Source organism: Pongo abelii, chromosome 9 (genome assembly GCF_028885655.2).
Source record: "Pongo abelii isolate AG06213 chromosome 9, NHGRI_mPonAbe1-v2.0_pri, whole genome shotgun sequence".
NCBI lineage: Eukaryota > Metazoa > Chordata > Mammalia > Primates > Hominidae > Pongo > Pongo abelii.
Window position 1 is genome coordinate 61,014,195 of NC_071994.2, and position 12,649 is coordinate 61,026,843.

A 12,649-nucleotide genomic window follows, 5' to 3' on the forward strand; every position below is an offset into this window, starting at 1 on the left:
GAAGAAAAAATGAATAAGAAGTGATGATTGAATGAGATGACATGAAATACCAGAGGAAAGAGTTATGATTTTTTTTTTTTTAGTCTGAAAAGAAGAATTTGCTTAAGATTGCAGGAAGGGCTCTGAGGAGATTCTCTGTATTATATTTCATAAAGAAAACTGGAAGTAGGACCACAAAAAATGCCCTTTCCCCTCTGCTGATGAACTGATTCTTACTGTGGTTGACACTAAGAAAAGCTTTTTGGTTGGAGCATTAATCTCAAAACCAGGAAGGGATCTTGAGAATTCATCTCATCCATCCTTCTTTTCGAGAAGGAATGCATTTGTAGAATCTCAGTCACTCCACAAATCTTTTTAAAATGCTTATTATTTGCCCATCATTGTGTTAGGTTATGTGGGGTTTATGTAATTCATATTTTCTACCATTCAGACATGAGAAATTCCTATTTTTAAAGTCCTACCAAGAAGTGAGAGAGAAAGTGCTGACAAAAACAAGGACTAACATTTTTTGGGCAAATACTTTGTATCATAGTGATTTTGTGTATTTTATCTCACTTAATCCTCAAACCAATGCCATGAGATGGGCATCATTGTCCTCCATTTCCAAAAGAGTGAACAGAGGCTCAGAACAATGAAATAATTTTGTTCAAGACAGCAAAATAGTGGCCAAACCAGGATTTGAATTGAGGACTATATGATGCTAAAGCTCATGCCCTTGTCACCAAGGCATACTAACATCTACTCTAGACATTATTGGAACACATTTCCTCATGCACTTTTCAAATCTTTCATACTACTCTTTGACCTAAACAAACAGAAAAACAAAACCAAAATCAAACAACAAAAAACAGTGATCATCCTCTATATGAGAATGTCATACTCTTAACTGTGAAATTTACTTCTTTTTCTGAGAATTGTGGGACTAGAATTACAGAAAAAGCCTACAATTTTTCTTTTCAAATTTCACCTGTAAATTTTCCCTTTTAATTTAAATTTTTCAGGTTTGAGGATCTTCTCCTTTAGTATAGTATGGCTTTTCTAATTTACTGTCAAGGATTATTTCATATTATTCTGGCTTTCTAGGATAATGTGATCTACAACACAACAGTGAATCATCTCTGGCTATTAGACAGTTGACAGGGTGCCTAGATATGTCACGAGAGTAATTATAGAATATAAGCTTTGGAAACTGGATGCTGGCTAGACTTCTGGGATTCTTACATTGTTAGCATAGTGGCATATGTATTTCTGTGTTTACTGCAAAAACTTATGAATCATGAATAGAACTTTAATAACAAATTGTGGTGTGGTTAATTATTAAATTAAAACTATGAGAAATAGTTAAAGGAAGATTGTCATCTCTCTTACAATGACTCCTTACTACTATTCCCATAGCCTTTATCTCACCCTGAAATCTATTAATTGCTTGATTGTCTTGATATCTTTCTATTCGTACCATAATTTTCTGGTATTCCTGAAGATATTTTAGGAAGTCAGCTTTGTTTTCTCTTGCTCATCATGATGATGAAATAGCTAGTACTCATGAAATGACAAGTATTTTGAATTTGGGAATATATAGAGAACATTATTATTTTTAGGATTAAGTCATCAAATTATCTTAAGCAGGTTCTACTTAAAAAGTTCCAGGCTGGGTGCGATGGCTCACGGCTGTAATCCCAGCACTTTGGGAGGCTGAGGCCAGCTGATCATGAGATCAAGAGTTCGAGACCAGCCGGACCAACATGGTAAAACCCCGTATCTACTAAAAATGCAAAAATTAGCCGGGTTTGGTGGTGCATGCCTGTCATCCCGGCTACTCAGGAGGCTGAGGCAGGAGAATTGCTTGAACCCAGGGGGTGGAGGTTGCAGTGAGACGAGATGGCGCCACTTCACTCCAGCTTGGGCAAAAGAGCGAAACTCCGTCTCAAAAAATAAAAATAAAAAAAATTGGTTCCAGTGCTTGAGGGGAAAGCCAAGAGAAATCAGACCCATGAGTATACTTAAAACCATAGGTTAGACAGATACTTTAGGTATGGCTAAAGTCATGAATGGGGATGTGAATATGGCTTCTCCTTATAGAGAAACAGAGTTTAGACAATCAACACTGATAGCATAGGAGCAGGGGGTAATGGTTATTTTAGCAGTTGAGTCACTCTAAGGGATCAGAGAGGTCCAAGAATGTAAGTTAGGAGAATGAAGAACATAAAGGCAGTTACTCAAGCACCTGTGCGTTACATAACAAGTGTCAAAAAGTAAGCTCTGTTAAAAATGAGTCAGTGTATAAGACGCAGAAGGACTAGGTAGTAAGTACCCAGTAATTCAGCACTGACAGAAGAAGAGAAATAGGTCACTACAAATAGCACTTGAGAGTGTTGTGACCTTTGATTCTAGGGTGAGATTGTCCTGTCCTAGTTACCTGCTTAGTATAGTTATAGACCAATGTTTACGGCTAGATGGAAGGAAAAATTTTCTAGACTATTCTAAACCTGTGTTGCCCAATACTGAAGCTATTAGCCACATATGGCTACTTAATCAATTCAAATCAAATTAACTAAAATTAACATCAGTTCCTCAGTAACACTGGCTGCATTTTAAGGCTTACTTAACATACCTTGTTAGTGGCTATCATATTAGGCAGCAAAGATGTAGAACATTTCCATTATCATAAGAAAGCTCTGTTGGACAGTGTTCTTCTATATTATAATAGCCATAAAAGGCTAAGTCTTTTGGGAAATTCTAATGCTATCAAAATGTAGAATCTACAGGTATCTATAATAAGACGTTTCTGTGATACCATACTTTAAAGAAGCCAATAAATAATATTATGTCAAATTTAGTGAGCTTTCTGAAAACAAGATTTTGATGGAAGAATTCTATTAAATGAAGTTAGTTTTGAAATTGGTGTTCATAATTTTTTTTACTTATTTGTATATTGTTGCAAGAAATACAGACTTTTTTCTTCACTGAGGAAGATGTATTAAAATCCTGTGGGAGTGGATCATAACTTTTATACAGAACTGCTGAAATTATAATAAAATCTATTTTTCTCACATGTATACTGTGTGCTTGGTGGAGCATATCAGCTTTTGTGGGTTACTTGAAATTTTCTCATCTCCACTGATGGCTAATGGGAAAGTTGATCCTTCTATCTTTCGTTCATCAAGTGTCAACAAGGCAGCTTCCTGTTTTGAGTGCTATTTTTCATTGTTTTTAATACTCATGTTTTTATGTATGCATTCTTCATTGTGTTTAATACAGATTTTGAGTGTTTAACTAGGTGTCAGAGAGATGCAAAAACATATACAGGGAAAGACAGGGTGAGGCAGACAGAGAGATTTAGACATGCTAAGGAAAATACTAAAGAAGAAGCAAAATATTAGATTTATCCTTTCAAAGTAAATAAAACTCTAACAGAAAAAGAGAGAACTATTTGCATTTATAATTTGGTATCTAATATTTTCTCTGATATACTAAACCTATGCCAGCTAGGCTTTCTGGGCATAAAATTGAGACGCTTTTAGCACTCTGACACCTTCCTAGTATCCAGCTCCATGTGCCACCCTAGAGTTATTTATCCTAGATTTGAGGTCCAGGAATCAAACTAACCAAAGGTACAAAAGTTCAGGATTAAGATGCAAGGGAGATTTTAACAAAGATGACCTCAAGGTCTCCTGAGAGTCACCACTGTTAGGTTTTGTGGCTTCCACAAGGAAAACTCAAAATTCTCTTTGTTCAGAGTACTGCTTTTTGGCTTTGGCATGAAGATACTTGAACAGACAGACCTGGCCTTTAACATCATGGAACCAAAATCCATGTGATAGACATAGCTTGTGAGATTCAAACTTGCTTAAAATTAAATAGGCAATTTGCAGAAGAGGATGTCTGAAGAATAGGGAAATGCAAATTAAAGAAAAAATAAGACACCATTTTGCATCCATCAGACTGGAAAAAAATTAAGTGTGAGGAGCTGAGATTCTCATAAACTACTTGTGAGAGTCTAAGTTTATACATCTGCTTTGAGAAAAGTTTAGCTATATCTAGCAAAGTTGAAGATGCACATACTCTATGCATTAACAATCCAGCTTTTATAGTTATATATTTAGATCCTAAAGAAACTCTTGCACATATACAAGAATGTTCACTATAGCATTGTTTATAATAGCAGTCAAAATAAAGAAGCAGTCAAATAAACAATAGCTATGCGTATCAACATGTGTGAATTTAAAAACATAATATTAAATGAAAGACAAAATTATATATCTAGTATATGATAAAATTTATATAAACTGAAAACATGTAAAAATAATACCATAGATATTTTCTTATAAACTCATATGTAGTAATAGTGTAAAAACATGCATTGGATTGATAAACACTAAATTTAGTGGATTAAGTGTTAAAAAAATAAAAGCAAGCTCTGCCTCAGAGGCACAAGAGACTGCTGGATAAATGTGATTTGTCATCATCTTCTGGTATTAGAGCTACCAGCTTTTCTCAGACTATCCATGCCACTCTGCTTCACCAAGAGAAGTTTTCTAACTTGCCTAGGCCTCATATCTGTTTACAGTGTATCTGTTGGCCTTTTCCTGACTTCTTGTCACAGGATGGGTGAGGGTACCAAAGTCTTCAGTCAACTGGAGGAGGTTCTTTTTTTATTTTCTACTGTACATTTCTACCTGAAAACTGTAAACTTTTAATATGTCTAAAAGAGAACTCCTGATTTTCTTTCCCAAATCTACCACACCTAAAATCTTTCTCATCTCAGTAATGGCAACTCTGTGCTAAGTGTTCAGGTAAAAAACCTGGAAATCAACTTTGATTTTTCACTGTGGTACATATTTTCCATTTGCTTCTCTCTTAATCCTTCTAAATTTGCTCTGTGGGAGTTCAACTTTTATGCACCATGTTAGTGATTTCCCTTTCTCTTTGACTTCCAGTTGGGTTCAACCAATGTGAGACACTGTGGAGAACAGGAGAAGAGTGGCATCAGTGTCTTCTCCCTGGTCTTAGCTCTTTTCTTGCCAGATTGCTATAGACTGGTTGTAACCTTTCATGACCCTCTTCATACAACTACATTCTCCAGATTCCAGGAACCATTCTCTCACCTTACCCTATAAGCCTGGGTATAATGACAGCTTCATCCTATAACTGTCTCCTGGATACAGCACTATCCCTTTTTGTTTTCCTTAAACCTTGCCCCATATTTTTGTAAATAATTTTTTTTAAATTTAACCCTCCTCAAATTATCCAGCTTAAATTTGCCATTGCCATCACCTTGGTCCAGGCCATTAATCTCTCTTGCTTGGATTATTGTAAAAGCCTCCTAGCTTAAATCCCTGCTTTCTCCTTTGCCTCCACACAGTCTGTTTTCCACACAGAAGCCAGACTAACCTTTTAAAAAGTTAAGTCACATTACTCCATTGCTCAAAAACCCTCTAATGTATCCTCATATTAATATAAATAAAGGCCAAAGTCCTTATGATGGCCCTAAACATCCTATCAAGATACACATGGTCAGTTCCCTTTTAACTCTTTAATTTCATCTTCTATTAATCTCCCCTTTGCTTTTTAAATTTTTTTATTTTTGGTGTGTTTACCTACTGATTCTTCCCAAAGAGGCACCACATTAGGACTTTTGCATTTGTTTTTTATTCTTAGAATTCTCTACTCTTAAGTATTCCCATGGATCATGTTTTAAGCTCTTTCAAATTCTTGCTGAAAAGTCATCTTGTTTGGGAGAACTACCTTTACCTTGACTATCCTGCTTAAAATTAGAACCTCTTCCACCTACTCAGCTGTTTTCTTCTATAGCATTTACTATCTCTTACAATCCCTTTAATTGGACATTTCTTGTCTTTATTGTCTGATTTCCTCCACTAGAAAGTAAGTTGCATGAAAACAGAGTATGTGTCGGTTCACTGCCTGACCCAGGTAAATTATATTTATTTAATGATTGGTTAAATGTAGTGAGTGCGAGAGATGCCCAAGAAGCCTGTGAGTGTGAGAGATGGCTGTTTTGAGTAGTTGCTTTTATTCTGTCTTCTTATCCTGACTTCTCTCCACCTATATGGAACTGCTCCTGAATGGAAATTCTAGTTAGTTTATACTGTAAGACCACAAGATTCATCTGCCACCATCAATTTTAGAATATGTACATCACCCTCAGAGAAATTTCTTACCCTTTAGCAGTCACTTCCCATTTCGTCACAACTCCCCACCCCTAAACAACCACTAATCTACTTTCTATCTCTATAGATTTGCCTATTCTGGACATTTCATATGAATGGAATTATATATGTGGTCTTTTGTGACTGGCTTCTTTAACTTAGCACAATGTTTTCCAGGCTCATCCATGTTGTAGCGTGTATTAGTACCTTGTTCCTTTTTATTGCCACATGATGTTACACTCTATGGCTATATGCCACATTTTATTCATCCATTCATCAGTTGATGAACATGGGTTGTTTCTCTTTTTTTTGCCATTATGAATAGTGCTGCTATGAACATTTGTGTATAAAATTTTGTGTGGATATGTTTTTATTCCTTTTGGGTATAAATACCTAGAGATGGAATTGCTGGGTCATCTAGTAACTCTGCTTAACCTTTGGAGGAACTGATAGACTGATTCCAAAGCAGCTATACCATTTTACATTCCGACCAGTAGTGTATGTGGGTTTCACTTTCTCCACATACTGTCTTATTGACAATGTTGAAAATACATTTAATAGCAATTCTGTTGAATAGATACTATAGATCTTATTTTTATATATGGAGAAACTAAGGCTCAGAAAAAGCAATAATAATTTGTCCCAAACTGAAAAGCCTAGTAAGTATTGGAGCTAGTTTTCCTAGCTCCAATCAGTTCTGATTTAAATCAGTTCTGATTTAAAACTCACATTTTTCATTTATTCAAAAATGTATTTATTTTTTCCAGAAAAAATATATGTATATATAATTTTTTCTTTTTTTTTTTTTGAGACAGAGTCTCACGCTGTCACCCAGGTTGGAGAGCAGTTGTACGAGCTTAGCTCACTACTATCTCCGCCTTCCAGGCTGAAACGATTCTTGTGTCTTGGCCTCCTGAGTAGCTGGGGACAGGCACTCACCACCACGCCCAGCTAATTTGTGTATTTTAGTAGAGTCAGGGTTTTGCCATGTTATCCAGGCTAGTCTCCAACTCTTGCACTCAAGTGATCCTCCCACTTCGGCCTGCCAAAGTGCTGGGATTACAGGTGTGAGCCACCCTGCCGGGCCCAGAAATATTTTTGAGGATCATTTACATTTCACACATATTTGAGTGTCTAGTATGTCTTAGAATTGGGGAACCAGTTAACTCAGTTTGCATAGAGCTTAGTCAGACTAGTAACCCAGAATCACTTACATAGTACACAGCAGTTCTCATACCTTTAGGTTGTTTTTAATAGTCTTAAAAGCTAATGAAGACCCCCGAAGAGCTTTCATTTTTATAGCTTTTGGCCACTTATATTCTAGTATTAGAAATTAAAACTGAGAAAAAATTTAAAATACTAATTTATTTAAAATAACAATAAACTTATTGCCAAAACAACATACTTTTACAAAAATAATTTTGTGAGAAGAGTGGCATTGTGTTACAATTTCATAAATTTTTAATATTTCAGGCTTAAGAGGAGATGAATTCCCATGTATGCTTCTGCATTCAGTCTGTTGCAATATGTTGTTTTGGTTGAAGTGTATGAAGCCCACACATATATGTATTTAGAAAATGAAATGTTTTAATATCTTTTTGAGATATTTGTGGATATTCTTCAATACTACATCAAAATTTACAAGTAGAATGATGATGTGGAATCTGAAATATAATGCATCTTCATTTTTTATTATATGATATTAAAATCGATTGATCTGACTTACAATTTGAATGGATCTTTTACCATTGCATGATTTTGTAAGTTTTTGTATTGGTCATTTGGAAGATGTTAGACCTCTGAGTTATATAGAACTTCCAAATATTGACATATTTCATGATGAAATGTAAAAACATCACATCCATTAATACCATATTTGCTAATTTGAAAGCTCAGATTCTATCACTGACAAACAAGTACAGTTAGTTGTTTTCCTTCAAGTGAAAAGCTCACTTTGTTTCATTTTTGGGAAAATATCTGTTAAAAATTCAAATCTAAATAACCACTCTTTGTCTGTCTGTCATTTTTTCAAATAAAAGTGCTGTTCTATTTTTTAAAAAAGCAGTCAACTCTGATTTCAAAGACTAGTACAGTTGAGTGCCACTGCCTTAATTTGTGCGAAAGCACCAGGAATTTCACTCATCATTGCTTTTGCACCATTAGAGAAAATATCAATACAGTGAAAAAGACAGAAAATATTATAGTATTATTAGAAAAATAGTTTTATGCATGCAATTTAGGTGTATGACTATATTATATTCATACCCTGATAGTGTCCAAAATGCTTTTTGGAGTACATGAGAGTTGAAGGTATGAAATTCAAATGATAGATGTGTATGTAATACTGATGAAGGAAATAGGCACTCTCTTCCCATAGAATTAAATGTTTATTTATTTTTAAAAAGTCTACACAATTATTCAAAACATCAAATAGAAGGAAATTAATTTCTTTAAATATCTTCTTACTTCAAATTCTATCTCCTTAACTTTCTTTAAGTGACCTTTAGTAGAAATAATCCTTTTTGTGGGTTGGGGGGAGGCGGGAGGGATAACATTGGGAGATATACCTAATGCTAGATGACGAGTTGGTGGGTGCAGTGCACCAGCATGGCACATGTATACATATGTAACTTACCTGCACATTGGGCACATGTACCATAAAACCTAAAGTATAATAATAATAATAATTACAATAAAAGAAAAAAAAAAAAGAAATAATCCTTTTATGTTGGGAAGAAATAACTTAATTAGTTAGCCTTGAGCAGTGGGGTGGGGGGAGGGGGAAGGGATAGCATTGGGAAATATACCTAATGCTAGATGATGAGTTGGTGGGTGCAGCGCACCAGCATGGCACATGTATACATATGTAACTTACCTGCACGTTGTGCACATGTACCATAGAGCCTAAAGTATAATAATAATAATAATAATAATAATAATAATAATAAAGAAAAAAAAGAAATATTTTCTTAATAATTTCAAAAATTGTAAATTAGTGCTTATTAATGTAGACTTATACAATATCAATATAGAAATATATAAAGAATAAATAAAATTTTCTCCTTCCTTTGTCTCTGCTGCCTTATTGCACAGCCCACAATCACTGTTGATACTGTGTTGTTTATGCAACACATTCCTATGCATATTTTAGTTTTAAAAAATTATATTTTTTAAAATACAAATGTGCTATGCAACTTTCTTTTTTTTTCAAAAAACACTTAGTCCAAACTATACCTCATTCTTGGGGATAAAATTTTTGTTTATTTTGTTCACTAACCTGTAGAATCTAGAACAGCACATAAAATGTCCTCAATAAATATTTGTTAAATAAATGAATTTGTTCTTTTCTTTTTTTTTTTTTTTTGTGATGGAATCTGGCTGTGTCGCCCAAGCTGGGTGCAGTGGCGCGATCTCAGCTCACTGCAAGCTCCGCCTCCCAGGTTCAGGCCATTCTCCTGCCTCAGCCTCTCAGCCTCCCCAGTAGCTGGGACTACATGCGCCCACCACCATGCCTGGCTAATTTTTTGTATTTTGACGGGGTTTCACCGTGTTAGCGAGGATGTTCTCAATCTCCTGACCTCGTGATCTGCCCGCCTCGGCTTCCCAAAGTGCTAGGATTACAGGCGTGAGCCACTGCGCCCGGCTGAATTTGTTCTTTTCATCAGTTTGAGGGCTGTCTGCGTAATATTCCTAGCTATCAATAAATAATACTTTGTGTATACATTCTTCTATTGATAAGCATTTGGTTTCTTCTTAATTTCTCACTTTTAAAATAGTACTAACAGTTGGAAAGTTGGGTAGAAGAGTGTTTTGGGCAGTGTGAATAGAGTGGGTAAGACACAGCAGCATGAGAGAGAAATGACTTTTCTGGGGATTTTTATGTTTTCAGTGAAAGTAGTGGTATATGTGTATGCGCATTTGTAGTTGGGGTCGGTGTGTGCTAAATTTGGATGTCAAAAGTTAGATGAGGCGAGATGAGCAAGTAAGGGCAAAATCATGAAGTGCTATGTATATCAGGTTGGAAAGTCTGGACTTTATTGGTGGAGAGCCTTTGAAGAGTTTAAACTCGGAGAGTGATATGATCATATCTACCATGTCTGAATTTCCAACTTTCCAGAGGTTGGGATAAAGTGACATTTTCTAGTCAATGAAAGTGTCTGTGATTATGGAAATTTATTAAACAGGATAAAATAAATCATAATATTTCTATATTATGCAACTTTTTTTCTTCATTCTTAAGACTCTAAAATAGATTTTAATATAGACATTATATGATCATAATGGCAAGTATTTATTGAGTGCTCACTATGTGAAGGCAACTGTTCTAAGTGCTTCTCATGTATTAACTTGCGTTAACTCACCTGATCTATACAACACTGTATCACTATTCCAATTTTACACAAGATAAAACGAGACCAAAGTTACTGCTTTAGGAAGTGGCATAGCGAAGATTTTAAACTGAGGAATCTGACTCCAGAACCCATGCTCTTAAACACTTCACCATACTTCTTCCTCAGTCTGATTATTATTAAAATATGCAAACAAAACTCACTAAATTTACACATGAAACTGTAACAAATCAAATAATTAAAAGTTATATTTCCTCATTTACAGAATGATGTAAGTTCACCTTCTGTATTGTGTTTTTATTCCAACAGAGGTCTTTTGTAAATATAAAGAGATAAAAATGTATCTTGTGAATTAGTGAGTTTGTTGGCCAAACTGACATTAGTTGTAATGTAAAAGAAATTGACCTTTATAATGCAGAATACTCTTAAAATTAACAAAAATATCGTATCTGAAAAGTTGATGCTAGTTGTACATTAACACATAATATTAACCTAATAAATGTATATATGTGTGTATACATGCAACATACATACATTTGTCATTCTCAGTAACATAAGTGTTTTTTTTCTAATGCTACCAAAATATTAATGATCTTTACAGGCATAGTAAAAATTGAATTACTTCCATACATTTTTAATATTGCAGAGAGCCCACACTAAAGGACTATTTCTAGCATTGTAACCCAAACTAAAAGTATCCTTATAGGTTACCTAGTTCAACCTCTCATATTACAGGCAGGTAAATGGAAGCCCAGAGAATTACTTGTACAAGGTGGCAAAATTGAAACTAGAACCCAGATCTCCTGACTTACATTCCAGAAATCTTCCACTCTGTAACTTCATAGTTAATGAAATATTTTATGTACTTTAATAGCTCTTATTAAACAACTTATAAATTGTAAGATGAGCATAGTACTATTTTTTCAGTTTAATTTTTTTCTACTTCTCTGTCATTTTCTATATACCAACAAATGCTGAATAACTATATACTTACGTGATTTATCTGGCCTCATTTTGGCTGTTAAATCTTCATAACTCTGCATTTCTATTTTTCTACACTCCCAGTATGCCATTGATTTTTAAAAATTATAATTTCTTGTTATTTTGATACCTTGTTTCCAAAGAACTTAGACTACCAAATTTTACATAAGCTCTTACTCTTATTAAAAGGAAATTAGGATCTGGGGAACCCCTTGAGCGCTCAAGTTTTCAAATACATGGGCAAATGAAATGCAAGGATTCTTGTGGCCCATATGTCAGTTGTTAAATTTGATCAGTGATGGGCACTGAAGTCTTTCAAAGCCCATATGTAACTGTTTTCCCTATAGAAGATCCCAATTTGCTATTTCTGAAAAAAATATCATTTAAACTATGGTTAACCTCCCTTAACTAGCACATATGAAAACTCACATGCTGGTTCTATCGTGGAATTCTTAGTATCATTAGACAAGTTGTGTTTCACAAAATACTTTCCTATAAATTGCTTCTGTTATTAGACGAGCATTTCATTGTTTGATTACATGTTAGACATGGGAAATTAAAGTGAATTAAGAACCAATGTTGCTTCTTAAGTGAACTGAGGAAAATGATAACTAAAATCAACTGTCTACCAAGAGAGATTTAAAGTGCATTATTTCCCTTGATTTTTTTTTTAAAAAGAGGAAGCATGTTATAGCAGAAGGAGTTCTGAACTGAGAATTAGGACTTCTAGGTTCTAGTTCTAACTCTGCCACTAGCTAATTAGCTATCTGACATCAGGCATTCACTTTCCCCTCTGGCTTTCAGTTTTCTTATTTGTCAAACTTGGGGGTTGAATGATCTCTTTGACTCTTTACAACATTGATTTTCTGAGTGTATAATTGTTTGAATAAGTATACTCTTAAAAAGACAATTCAATTTAGTTTTTAATAGGTAAGATAGATTTTTAAAAAAATCACCTCCAGATATAGATTAATCACGGTTGAACCAGGGGTCAGAAATATAGTAGAGAACAAATAAGTTGGGCTGATTGGGGAAAGTAAAGTTGTTTTTTTCCTTTCTTTCTTTTTCTCTCTTAATGTTTCTCTTCCCCGCTAAAAAGCTCAGCTATGCAGTGACCTTTGTAACAATTGTTGAAGTTCAAATTGGAAAGCA

General features: G+C 34.5%; 1 protein-coding gene across 33 annotated transcripts in view; it reads left to right on the top strand.

The window, feature by feature from the left end:
* SOX6 (SRY-box transcription factor 6) overlaps positions 1-12,649 on the top strand; it is a 757,470-nt gene that overhangs the window by 506,520 nt on the left and 238,301 nt on the right.